This window comes from Acanthopagrus latus, chromosome 1 (genome assembly GCF_904848185.1).
Source record: "Acanthopagrus latus isolate v.2019 chromosome 1, fAcaLat1.1, whole genome shotgun sequence".
Taxonomy (NCBI): Eukaryota; Metazoa; Chordata; class Actinopteri; order Spariformes; family Sparidae; genus Acanthopagrus; species Acanthopagrus latus.
In genome coordinates, this window is record NC_051039.1 from 14794969 (window position 1) to 14808054 (window position 13086).

The window sequence follows — 13086 nt, forward strand, 5'->3', positions numbered from 1 at the left end:
GCAGCAAGGCAAGGAAGGGGGAGTTTAATCTGAGCAGGAGTGTGTGTGCACATGCATGCAGAGACCCGGAGAGCTGCACTGCTGTGCAGGGAGACTCTGGGCCGCAGCCGATTTGAAGAAGCCTTTCATTACTTCTGCTCTGTCCAGCTGGTTCCAACTGACCCCCCTCCCCACCTACACCCCCCACCCTCCCGCTCTGTCTGAGCTGTCTGTCTTTTGTGCATCTGGGCAGGTCTTTAGGTAAGACAGGGCTCAGTGAGACGGGTGTTGTTCTGGAGGTAAAAGGTAAAGAGGGGCTCTAAGGGCTTATGCGGCGCAGGAGCACTACGGGAGGATTATCATTAATTCCGCGCACAATAATGCACTTGACTTTGAAGAAAAAAGAAACGCTCATGCACGCACACAGACACCGAGCATTTTCGGGAGGGTGAAGGTGCACTGCTGGGGGGGGGGGGAGGTGGAGGGGTCATTGTAAGTGAAGGTGCACAGGGCCAGACCTTGCCCCAGGGATGTCGGGAGGAGGAGGGCTGTGAGGAAATAGCCAAACCGAAAACACATGCAAGGTCAAGTGTACTCCTTCATCTCGCATATAATGGTGGAACGAGTCAGGAGAGGGCCGCGTTGCTGTAAGACTTGTCAGTCTGGATTTTTCTGTCTGCTTCTTTTCTTGCCGGTATTTTGTGACTTATATGTCTGGGGCCTAATTACAGAAACTTCGAAAGTCTGAAATCCCATCCTAACTCAGTTTAAGATGACATTTAGGATTTCTGGCAGCCTATTACAGAAACTGACTTACTAAATGCATTTTAGGAAAAAAAAATCGTGTCTTCGGACAGGAATCTAGCTCTTACAGAAACCATCATAAATGGAGCATTTCCTAGGTTAGGATGGCATAGATCCCCTCAAAACAGGTCTGCCTGGCAATGACAGAGAAGATGGGGAAACAACCAAGCCCCTCGGAAGAGACTTTGAATCCAATTTTTGTAGTGGCCAAACCATGTAAGTGGAGCATCACATGATATACTGGGGCCCAAAAAGTCTTTTTCCCTACGCTTACATAGCCTGCATTTTTTCAAGTGCATTTTTTTAGCGTCACAACCCCCCCGTGAAATGACTCATTTAACACGTCTGAACCATTTGATCCTCTTAAATTTGGAAATTCATGAAGAGCCGCAAGATTGCGTGATTTTATCTCTATTCAAGTTAGCCAGGCGCTAGCCCGGCAGTTAGCCAGCTCAGTAAGTGGAAGTCTTTAGTTTGCACACAACAAGGAAGAATCACATGTTTTTGTACTTAAGAAGTACTTTTAATCATGTTTAATGGATATGTATTCCCTCATCTAATCGTCATGAATAATTCCTCCAAAGCTAAAAATTGAATGGCCACCTTTCCTTGTCCAATACATAGAAGATTGTAATACAGGAGAACTGCTGATCGAACAATATGAATTACGGGTCTAGCTGAATTACGGGTCTAGGACTTTTTTAACAGGAAGATTTGATTTGTTTATCCATCTTTGAAACTTAAGTGGAAGCAGGAGAAGCAGCTTGGACATGTTTCTGTAATGCGGTCCCTGTTTATCTGTCTGTCTTTCCGTTCTGCGGCCCAGACAGCTTTGTCCCGGACATGGACGGAAAGCGCTGGTTCTCTTTGGTTATCAGTTTGTTGCAACCTCAGAGACGTTACCTCTGAATATGTGTTAGAGTTGCTCCTGTTTTTGCCACTCGAGCCTATCGCTTCTCGAACGAGTTGTTGATATTTATCCACGCATTGATTTTGTTCCGCTCGGATGACTGTAACTCTCTTCTCAATTGTCTTAGAAGGACAAGCTAATGCTTTAGAAGGGTCCTGTAAATGGACTCTCCTACCACCCATCGCAATTACTTAACATTGCCTTCCCGTCAAATACACAATCCAGTTTACAATCTTGGTGATCACTTTCAGAGCTAACTATAGAAGATTGTGCCCTTAATATCAATGCTCCAAAATGATGGCAGGTGAACCTTCTAGCAGCTGCAACATAACATGACAAATGTCAGTTTGACCTGCTGTTTATTAAAAGCAGCTATGAGCAGTACTTGTATGACGACAAAGTCTCAAGTGTTAACATTAAAACGATGTGAGAGGGGTCACTTTTTGTGGGGAACCAACAGTTGTTGGCTTTATGGAGCTTAATAGCAATTTTCGGTTCAGCATTGCAAGGAAAAATCTCCAAACAACAGCCACACATAGCAGATGACTAGCTGGTGAAACAAAGTGGAGCATTTTGCAGCTGAAGTGTGAGATGTTTCCCTGTTGGTACAGGAGACCAAAGCAGAGTTAAAAGAGGCTGAATATAGGACTTAAATTTAACCCTTAATAATACAACTTGTTTCTGCTGCCCCCAAGCGGCCAAAATATGTTATTGTAGGTTTAAATATATATACAGTATATATATATACAGTATATTTAGATTGGAATCAATTGTCTTTTCACTGATTTTCAATATCTTTCACCTATAGTCCATGTTATGTATATTTATATGCTCTGTCTAGTCAAAAATGATAGTACTAAGCTGCAACTGACTCATGATCTGAGGACACTCTGAAGTAGGTCCGTCCCATCTGTTGCTAAGGTTTTAATGTCTTTGATATTGTGCCTTTCAACGTGTATTTATTATTACTCACTATGGAGCACTTTGTGATGATGCATCTGGAATGGCGCTGCATAAATACACTTTCTTACTTACGTCATCAGAACAAAACATGCAGGAGCCTCCCCACTTTACTTTGTGAGTCTCCCTTCTCATATCTCACATGCACACACGCTCACTCCCACCCCGACGCACGAAAACTGGGAAAGGAAAACTTTAATGCGTTCGGCGGTCCCGTGAGAGTAGACAGAGCATAAAGCAAATATAATGTAAATCCTTGTCCCCTGAGTGTAAGTAAGTATCTGTGTATCTGACTGCCTTCTTTGATGTGTTTTCAGGGAGCATCAGCTGGTGCTGTTATTTACAGCCAGCACAAGAAAAGGCCCCCATGGCTCGGGCCAGATACTGAATCCTCCGCTGTCAATCGCAGAATCAAAGACAGGGCGTTTTTGAGACATCTGGATGAGCCCCGCGCTTATCTCGAAGACAAACTGAGACCACATTTCAGTGTGCAGAAAGAAAGAGAGAGAAAAACACCACCTCCCTAATAATTCCAGTATTCTGAGTCAAGTGTGATATTCATCTATTGATAGAGAAATGAAATAGTAGTTTGATATTTAAAGCTGTCAGTGCTCACAGACCACTCATAAATCCAGACAGCTGTCTTCCTGCATCTGTGTTTGTGTGTGTGTGCTGTATGTAATGCAGTTATGAATCTTCTGTGGGACTCATGTTTCCGCTTAGAGCTGTGACTTGCTGATAAGAAGCGAACACCAGAGAGCAGTGGGGTTGTCTCTCTCCCTCTGTCTTTGTCAACTACCTTGTATGCGTATCAGCCTGCCTACCTGGGTTTAGCCAGATAAAAGGAGAGCTGGGAAATTATTCACACAAATAATCCCTGTTATTAATGGCTGATCATATCATTAAAAGTGAGAGGGGAAACATTAACCTACATCTCTTTCTGCTGTAAAGAAACTGTTCCTCTGCCCTCATTATGTGTGTCACAGTATATGATTTGCATATGCATTTTGAATAGAAAAAAAAAGACAGACGAAGGTTCCACATAAAAAAGTAAGGGATCACTTAAGTTATTACAACTCATCCTGAGCTTGACTTGGATGCCAGATTTCAGTGGTTTTTGAGACATTTCATTTGAGATGTTTTCACCACAAATACCTGCCTCACGGTGGCGTGGGAGGAAAAGTCAGCAAGCAAACTGACAGAGTAGATGCTGAGATTTAACGGGATGAGTGAAAACTCTGACCTGCTGTTGACTGGGAAAGTCAGCTGATCACCCGAGTCATTAGAATAAGTCCACAGATATCTGTTCCTGATTTCAGCAATCCATCTGGATGAAAGTGGTGCTACCAGAGACCTTAAAAGAGAGGAGGGAAACCACTTCAAACATTTTGAATAGAAACCCCTGTAAAGCAGAGACAGTGATGCCAGTCGTCTGCTTCGACACGGCAGAACCGGGAAACATTTCAGCTAATCAAGAGGCTGAAGAACTGAGGAAGCCTCTTGGATGAGAGGTGGAACTTCTTCAAGAAAATGAGTCCTGCTGCGTACGATACAGCACTTAGAATGCCATGTAGTTTTTACGTCACATTCTCCATTGACAGTGGAGTTATGACTCTCTCTACATTCATTTAGATACTGGCCTGGTCTTGGTAGCCTGAAACAAACGCCTGGGGGCGCTGCAAAGATGGCTGCCAAATAAAACTAAATCATGTAAGTTGGCACAGGAACAATAAACTGTTTTCCTAAAAGTTTACTCAAGAGAGTGGAGTAGATATTTGCCACTTACAGGTCAACATTACATCACTGTAGAATATCAACAAGTAATTCATTTAGTAAACACACACGGTCCAAAACAGCAAATGAACAGGTAACTTAAAACGTTGTAGGCTGTATGCAACACATTAGCTCGGCCTGCTAGCATAATGGTTAGCTTGGTAAGAAGTAAACTGTTAAAAACTTAAATTAACAATAACAAACCAGATATAATAGAAAGAGTACCCATGTATGATGCTCCAGTAGTAAAATAAATCATAGTAGTAGTAGATAAAGTAGAAAACTGATGTCTGTCAATATTAGGTTGCTCATAAATCAGACAAAATGGCGGATGTAACAGTGTCAGTTTAACTGCTGTTGATCTGTCAGTAGCGGTTGCTGCTAGCAACAGAGTGTCTGACTGAAACCAACTGAAGAACACTGTTCAACACCTTTTTTAGTCTTGGTAGTCACACCTACCATGTGGGTTTGCTGCTCGTGTCTTTGTGTGTACACCACGGCACGGTTGTCCAGAGAGGTGACTGAGTGTGCGATGCCCTCGTTGTCACCCGAGACCCAGATGGTACTGTCAAGATCCCCACGATGCAACGCTACGTCAGGCAGCCTTGTGCGCTGAAGCAGCACTCCCCTCTGACCTCACACAAATGCACAAAAAAAGGTGAGCCCGAGATATGCACACACACACACACACGCACACACACACACACACACACAGACCTCTGCTTCTTTTCTTTTTTTTTATTTGGCTGACATCAACGTCAATCACAGTGTGTGTTAATGTCAGGCGGGTAGGCGTTGTCGGTGATATACAGCCGGAGCGCGGGAGAGAGGAGGGTCGAGACGGAGATGGAGAAGATGAGGGTGAAGGGGGAGAGGCAGTTTAACAGCTGTCTTCATACATCATCTGCCCTTCTGATAACTCCTCTGAGCTCACACACACACAACACACACTCTCACACATGACAAGCTGTAAATATACTGCGAGCTAAATACCTGCAATTTCTGACTTTGCACGTGTATTTCTGTGCGCTAATGTGTGTGTGTGTGTGTGTGTGTGTGTGTGTGTGTGTGTGTGTGTGTCTGTGCAGTGTGTGTGTTCACGCTCTGTCTCTGCGGTATCGTTCTTTTTAAAACAAAGAGGCAAGTTTCCACACACACACTCCCCTCCTTTGCTACACTTTCACTGATGCCCGGCTGTCTCTGGTGTCTTTGGTGGAAACTTACCATTGCTCCTGTCTTTCAATTACACTCCTCTCTGCTAAATGTATTAGAAAGGACCCCCACCCCTCATCCAACCCCCCCCTCTCTGTCTCCCTGTCTTAGTAATAGGACGAGGTTTATAAGGCTCGGCAGGCCTGGCTAATCTAACCCACATGCCAATAGCGCTGTGCCCGTTCTCTCTCCTGCTCTAATGAAGCTAACACAGACTCTGAAATCTACGCTAGTGTGTGTTTGTGTGTGTGTGAGAGAACACCAGACCTGGCAACCTCACCTCAGTCTGGGCCAACAATGAGACACCGCAGGGAGGGAAAGTAGGAAAGTAGAGTTTCTCACTTTAAATCAGTTATGATTTACACACACCCACTCACACACAGGCGCACACATGAACATAAGCTCATCCACGCACAGATGTTTCGGCTAATTGATTGCGAGTGTGCGCCGCACAGACCCATTTGCTGGTGATTGGCTCTAAGTGTGTGGTGTGTTTGCGGGCTGAGACAAATAGACCACACAGCAGCGCTCCGCTCCTTCCCCACCCACACAGATATAATTCAATCAAGAATTGAATCAAACTGCGCTGCTTTATATGGTCATACGAAGAAATGAGTTGAAGTTGCCATCAGATGAGGATTTTCTCTGTGTGCGCGTGTTATTCGGCCGCACAGTGCTGGCAACGTGTGAGAGGGAACACATGCTGAGGTTCAACGCTGGAAATGTCTGTCAGCGAGCGTGTGTGAGCGAGCGTGGTGACTGATGGAGTGTGTGTGAGAGTGACTAATATAGGCTATGTCATCTCACACATTCACGATACCCAGCGCCCAGCCACCATGAGATCCAGGAAGGACTGCAGGAAACTAGGATGGGATGTTTTTGAGTCTTTAAGTGTGTGTGTGTGTGTGTGTGTGTGTGTGTGTGTGAATTCATTTTTTTTTATAAGTTTAACCAGAGGAAGTGAGGGAAAGGGAGGGAAACCTCTGCGGAGATCATTCAGGCACTTTGTCCAAGCGCGTTGAGTATCTGCGTGTGTTGCATGGACGTATGTATGAACAGCATGTGTGTGTGACAACTGCTGCATGTGTTCGTCACACAGTTGGCGAGACATCCTGTAGGGCTTGGCAGCACAGTAGGACGCAGCGTACCCTTTTGACTCTGCTGCGTGTGTGAGTGTGTATCTGCGAATGTGTGTGTGTGTGTGCACATGTGTGTGCTGACAGGATTTACTATTCGTCAGTCCGTCCTGTCATCGCCTCGTAACTCCTGGACGGGCTGAGATCCTAAAAAGAGACGGAGAACCAGCAAAAAGTTCAGTCTCACGTTCATATCCGGCGTCGCTTTAAGGGTGAAACATCAACAGAGATCATGTCGTCATTGTAAGTCCTGCTGGGTTTTATCTGAATCGGTAAATCGGAGGCTCAGATTGAAAGATTTAACTTGGGAGTGGAGCATTATTCCAAGATGGTGATCCCTACTCCCGGCCTTAGCTATGCTGTTTAAATGTACAGTACATCATTTCTGCTGCTTGGGGTGCCTCAGTCAAAACAATGAATCCAAAAGAATCAGTTTGATGACGTCAGTGGTGTGGGATCATGGGAGTGAAAAAAATCTTTCTGCATAACTGATGTGCAACGATATTCGTTGCTTTGATTCTTTTTAAGGTTGATCTTTTTCCGTTCTTTTTTTATACACATAAAAAACAAACAGACGTTACCTGACAAAACACTGAAATTAAATAATAAACAGACAGCGATATAAAAGCAAGGAAAAGAGGAAAATTACAGATTTCTCTGCGTTTGAACGTTCTTAGGAACATTTGGGATAATGTGGGTACACAACTCAACAAAATTTGCAAAGAAGGTTTAGTTGTTTTTAGAAATTTTAATGTGGAAATGTGACATAATTTTATCTTTAAATGCCCTGGATTAGCTTCACTCGTGTTGCTAATTGTAAAGTTTTGTTAAAAGGTTAAAGTTCCTTTGAACTAACTTCAACTGACTGTCGTTAAAGTTAGAATTTCTTGACACTTTTGGGGAACTTTCTGTATATTCCATGCTGGCTTAAAAGTTGTTGTTGAAAGTTCAATTTTTGACTTTGGAATCAGCAGCAAACGATAATTAGAAAGTTAAAAGGTTAATGAAAGCAGACCGAACTCGCAAACAACTGAGGTCCAAAATTCTGCTTGTTCAGTTTCTCTAAACAACTCGGTGTCTAGAAGCCAAATGATGCAATGTGAGTCCAATTGGCCACAGTTATTCCAATATCTAGTATTAATGAATGCTGAGGAGGAGGCGCAGTTTTCACTGACAGCAGAATGAGTATGTAAAGTGACAGTAAGTTGATAATGAATTCTCATTTCGTCGTAAGCCGTTTAAGAGATTTGGTACAAAATTGAAAGTGATGGTCTTATTACGAGAATCGATTTGCAGAAACATTTCAGCTGGTGAGATTTTTCTCTTTCTAAAGACATTAAACTCTGGGATGAGGGTGATGTATGTATGGATGTCAGGAAGGTGGAGGGAGAGAAAGAGTGCATCCATTTGAATGCAGACAATAAAACTCAATAAAACTGTTGGTTGAAGCCTTTTTCCTCTGCGCCGCCTCCCCAGTGTAACCTACAAGTGTCAAAGAAGAGGGGAGAGCTCTGGCTGTGTGTCTTTGAATGTGTGAGTGTGTTTGCCTGTGTGTATGCCCGTGGATTCGCATGTGTGCCGAGCTTTACCGATCAGAGTGACTTTCCCGTCTCCTTCTCTGTCTGGTCTTGGGATCATAATGTGAGGCCAGCATCAGACTGACAATGGGGCCGGACAGACAGACTAAGGGAAAGAGCGAGAGACAGGAGAGTCTGCGGCCTTTCAGTCAGATGGACGAATGGACCAGACTGACTGACAGTGAGTCAGAGGCATCTGAGGGCTGTGATTGGCTGATTCCCTCAGGGAGGTGATGTGGTATTCTGCAGTCACTGTGGGCCTAAGCGGTTGTTGATCCCCTGAATGTCACCCACTGCATACATTACACAAGGACAGAATCTCAGCCATTCATTACGTCCATCTTCATCACCTCGTCATGAATTTGCTCTAATTTCTTTGGTAAGGCAGCTGTAATTGATATTTTTACATGAACAGTGGATCACATAACTACTTGTATGTGAACGAGGGCGACCTGATTCTGAAGTTCTCCTCAGTTCTCAAAATTCAGTTTTTATTGTTTTCTAGCCCCCAAACCTTACTGTATTGGTTCACTGTCACCATCCGCATCAGAGTCTTTTCTGCCATAGCATACAACTTATTTATGATAAAGAGCTCTTAAAACCTGCCAGTATCCCTCCCGCATGATGTCAAAGTTAGCAACTAGCGGGTGAACACAGAGGAGCATTAGGTAGCTGAGGAGCCGTGTATTTCCCTCAGAGGATGGTGGAGACCAAAAACTGAGCTAAAAGTAGAGGGTGACTATTGACAGGCGGCCAGAAACATGTCTCCAGTTGTATGTTGATGTATCTCCTTGATATCCCATATGGAAAAAGACACATAAATCGCATTTTAAATCGGGTTTTTTTTTGTCTTTTGCTTTCATTTCTTGCAGGTTTTGTGCATAACAGGAACCAAATAAACACTTCAGACAGAGGAATGAGATGTAAATGTGTCATGGACCCGCAAGATTATTTCCATTCTTTCCTCTTGCCCATCATCCCTTTTCATCTCATCCCTTCTCCTCTTCACAACACAGAGATCAAATGCCCTCAGAGGCACAGAGATGGAGGGCTTCTCTGTCCTAAAGGGGAAGCGATAACTGGAGAACCTCAATATGTTCTGATGGTGGAATCGATAGAGCTCAAGAGGGGCTGATTCAAACACATGGTTCCACTAATGTCCATCTGGAACTCATCTGAATATTATCTGCATACTTTGGACTTAAAATAGAAAGAGAGAGTCGGAGACGGAAAACGTGGAAGGTGAAAAAAAGTAATTCAGACTTATTTTCCAGAGTGTTGATGTCCTGCATTTATATACGGCCTCACGTCACGTCTACGACCTCGACTGTTTACATCAGAGATCCCCCGTTGAAATCTTCCATGGTTTGTGCGCGGATGTTGCTGTGTAAGCGCGCATATGTGGTTGTTTATATGTGCATGCCTATGCGTATGTAAGTGCTTGCTGGCGGTGGGGTTATTGATTTTCAAGGGTGAATGCATGTTGAAATTCAAGGTGGGCTTTCCGTCTCGTCCGTTCCCCTTGGCTGACGAAGCTCCCTGTAGATCTGCATGCACTCTGCACACCCTCTGTTCACTAATTCATTAGTTTCACTCTCACACAACTATCAAACACCATCATCTGGCATGGAAGTAGCTGCTGAAGCAAGTCTGCAATTTCACCTTTGGGGAGGAAATGCACAATGCAGCATACTAAATGCCATACAGATGTAGAAAGTGTAGAGCTCTTACTTTTTTTTTCTCTGTTAAGCTGCAAACTACTGCTGCACGAATGGTGTGTCTGAGAGGACACGTCTGGAATACTGTCGTTCGTGTAACAGATAGTATTTTACAGCTTAATTTATGCCAGTCATGTTTTATTTGGTTTGCATATAGTTGTACAAAGTGATATCAAGTGATTATAATGTATCAGAGAGACATCTACAGAGTTGAAAGTTGTGTAGCAGAGTGAAAAGAGAGCTCCCTTCGAGAAAGCAACAAAAAGGAAACAGATTATTTGCTAAACCTCGAATTTTTAGTAAGTGGGTGTGCCATTTTGGTCCATACTGAAAAATCATATTCATTGATTATACTCGATGAACTGTCATTAACTTATTACAGTAATTCATGGTCCCTGTAAGACATGTTTGATCCCTGGACTTTGTTAGTTAGCGCTACCATCTGGTCAAAGTTCCAATTGAATGTTCATAATAAGTAATGACGTTTCCATTAGCTGCATTTTTTGTGCAGAGCTAACTGATAAAGCGAAGATGGTGGGCGTGGTAACCAGTACATCTGCTAATTCATTAGCATTCTAGCATTGTAATTGTGAGCATGTAAGCCTGGTAAGTTGGCAAAGTACAGGCACAAAGAGCCACTTAGCATAGCTGTAGCAGTAACACCAGGGCCATTGAATGACACTGAGTTTAAATCCTGTTATGCGACACAAGAGAAACGTCTGTAAAATGTGGAAACGGCAGAAGTATCTGCTGCCGTGATACTTTTGTTTCCTTTGCCAGATGGCAGCAGGGTGGACAGACAGTGGCCGGTGTGGCTGTTGTCTTTTAGTATCCGCTGGACTCTGTGCAGATACTTCACCTCACTGAATCTCTGATGCTCTCTAGGTGGGAACCAATGATGTTCTGGGCGGTTTTAATCACCTGCTGTATCCAAACATATTGTTACTGTGATTTATTTCAGGCTTGACGAGTGAGTGTACTTCATCTGAAGGACTTGTCCAGTACAACCACAGCCATCTGTGTTGGCCTTTGGACAAATCTACCAGCTCTGATCCAACACACCTCTCCCCCTACTGTCACCAGTGAAGGCATGCTGCAGCCACTGGAGTTATAACAGAACCCCTGATTACCACATGATATAGTTTAATCTAAAAAAAAAAAACATAACGTTCACTTTTAGCTCTGACTGTCTTTTCAAGTATCTTATCAAGTCACTTATATGGTGTGCTTATTGTACAAGTTATATTGTTCTCCAGCAGTCCTGCCGCCACCTAAAATGTGCGTAAATCTCCCAAACTGAGGCTTCATCGAGGTGACTGAACCAAGAAATATGACTGATTTCATGTGTGAAATCATCTGCTCTCTTTTTCTCGTCCTCCTTCAGTCTCTCTCTCCTGCACACGTTGTCACTAAATGCTTAAAAGGGCAGACACGAAGGAGAGTGTCGGCTCATTCATCCTCCAAAGCTCTCTGTCTCGCTCTCTCTCAGCTCGTGGTACAGTAGCAGCGCCGCCCACAGTCCGGCGCTAAGTGACCTTTTCAGCGCTGACCTCCTTGTGAACAGTGACCTCCGGCCAGGTTCAAGAGTCACCACAGCAACGTAGCAGGCCTGTCATCTCATCCACAGGGTTTGCCTGGTTAACCACTGCCCAGCAAGCAGGATGTTTGTGTGTGTGTGTGTGTGTGTGTGTGTGTGTGTGTGTGTGTTTGTGTGTGAGAGAATGTGTGTGTGTGTATGTGTGTGTGTGAATTTGTGTGTGTGCTTGTTCAAAGTGTATGACTGTAACAGAAGAGCTTTCTAAGTGTGACCCACATAAAAGGTCTCAATGAGCCTCAGGACTCCAAACTTACATGCTTTACAAGCGGACACGGACACACACCGACACACACACACTCACACACACACAATGGCTGATGGTTCCCATGGTGACTGTGTTCCAGTGAGTGGGATTTTCCAGGCGGCGTCCGGAACAGCGGACACTCCAGAGTTTGTCCTGGAAGTTCGCTTTGATCTAAGTGGGTAGATCAGCCCAAAGGGAGGACAATTCCTGACCCTTTTCACACACACACACACACACACACACACACACACACACACACACACACACACACACACACGCATGCACACACACAGATTTGTATTTCTATACTTGTGAGGATGACCATTCACTGAAAGCATTTCCTTGCTCTCACCCACACTGTAACCATCTCAGTTACTGTACTTTTCTTACTCCAGCTCTCACCAATAACTCCACCTCACTCGACCTTGAAGCTGAATTATTTGTTCCTTTTGCAGCAGAACAAGCTCTACACAGAATACTGACGCATTGTCATCTTAGAAAAATCTTATTTATCCACTTGGTGACTCCAATACTCACTTTCCTTAGTTGCTCTGCTTTGGTCTGCACTATCTCCTGAGAGAAATATCAGGACCTTTAGCTGCTGAATGCTCCACTGTGATTTCCCGCCATTAATTTGGTCAGTCTGTGGTTGGGGTTCAGTAGTTTTATTATTGAAAAGAGCTGCCTGGTGCTTCTGGAAATGAGAGGAGTGAGAACCGAAACAGTAAACCTGGAAGCTATAAAACCAAAAAAAAAAAAAAAAAAAAAAAAAAAAAGAGCTGAAAGGTGCTAAGCTCTGGAAGAAGCAAAATGTCCTCACCCTCAAGATATAAAACTCAAATTGGTCCTCACGAATAGAGTCCAACACAATGCAGTCCAGTCTCTTTATGATGTGTCTGTAGAGAAAGGGTGGACTAGACACCAGTTATAAACCTCCTGTCTCTTCAGATTTTATGGCACTGGCAATGCGTTCTGTGTGTGAGTGTGAGAATGCAGACGTAATGAAAGTTAGTATGTTTCTGCTTTGGCCTCCTGACACATTTAGTATCTGTCTGAAATCTGAACTGAAAAACTCAGACACGCGAGTCAGCCTGAAGTTCCCACCACGTAAAGATTTGAGACTGGGAAGCTGAGGGAGAGTGGGGAGGACCTGGACACAAACATCTAGAAACCAAA

At 43.9% G+C, this 13086-nt stretch overlaps 1 protein-coding gene and 1 long non-coding RNA gene across 3 annotated transcripts in view; one reads left to right on the forward strand and one right to left on the reverse strand.

Annotated features, from left to right (window-relative positions):
* Nucleotides 1–4988, reverse strand: part of lcorl (ligand dependent nuclear receptor corepressor-like) — a 28392-nt gene extending 23404 nt beyond the window's left edge. The window contains exons 1-2 of one of the 2 annotated variants that reach the window (XM_037116590.1): nucleotides 4886–4988; nucleotides 3897–4007 (exon numbers count right to left, since the gene is read on the reverse strand). The gene's annotated coding sequence lies outside the window, so the exon portion shown is untranslated. Of the gene's footprint in view, nucleotides 1–3896; nucleotides 4008–4651; nucleotides 4783–4885 lie in introns of those variants that run through there. The other variant, XM_037116581.1, reaches the window with a different exon arrangement.
* On the forward strand, nucleotides 4947–11242 carry LOC119029637. Its single transcript, XR_005078040.1, has 2 exons — nucleotides 4947–5084; nucleotides 11031–11242. It is a non-coding gene; the product is annotated as an uncharacterized LOC119029637 (long non-coding RNA).
* The last annotated feature ends 1844 nt before the right edge of the window (nucleotides 11243–13086 follow it).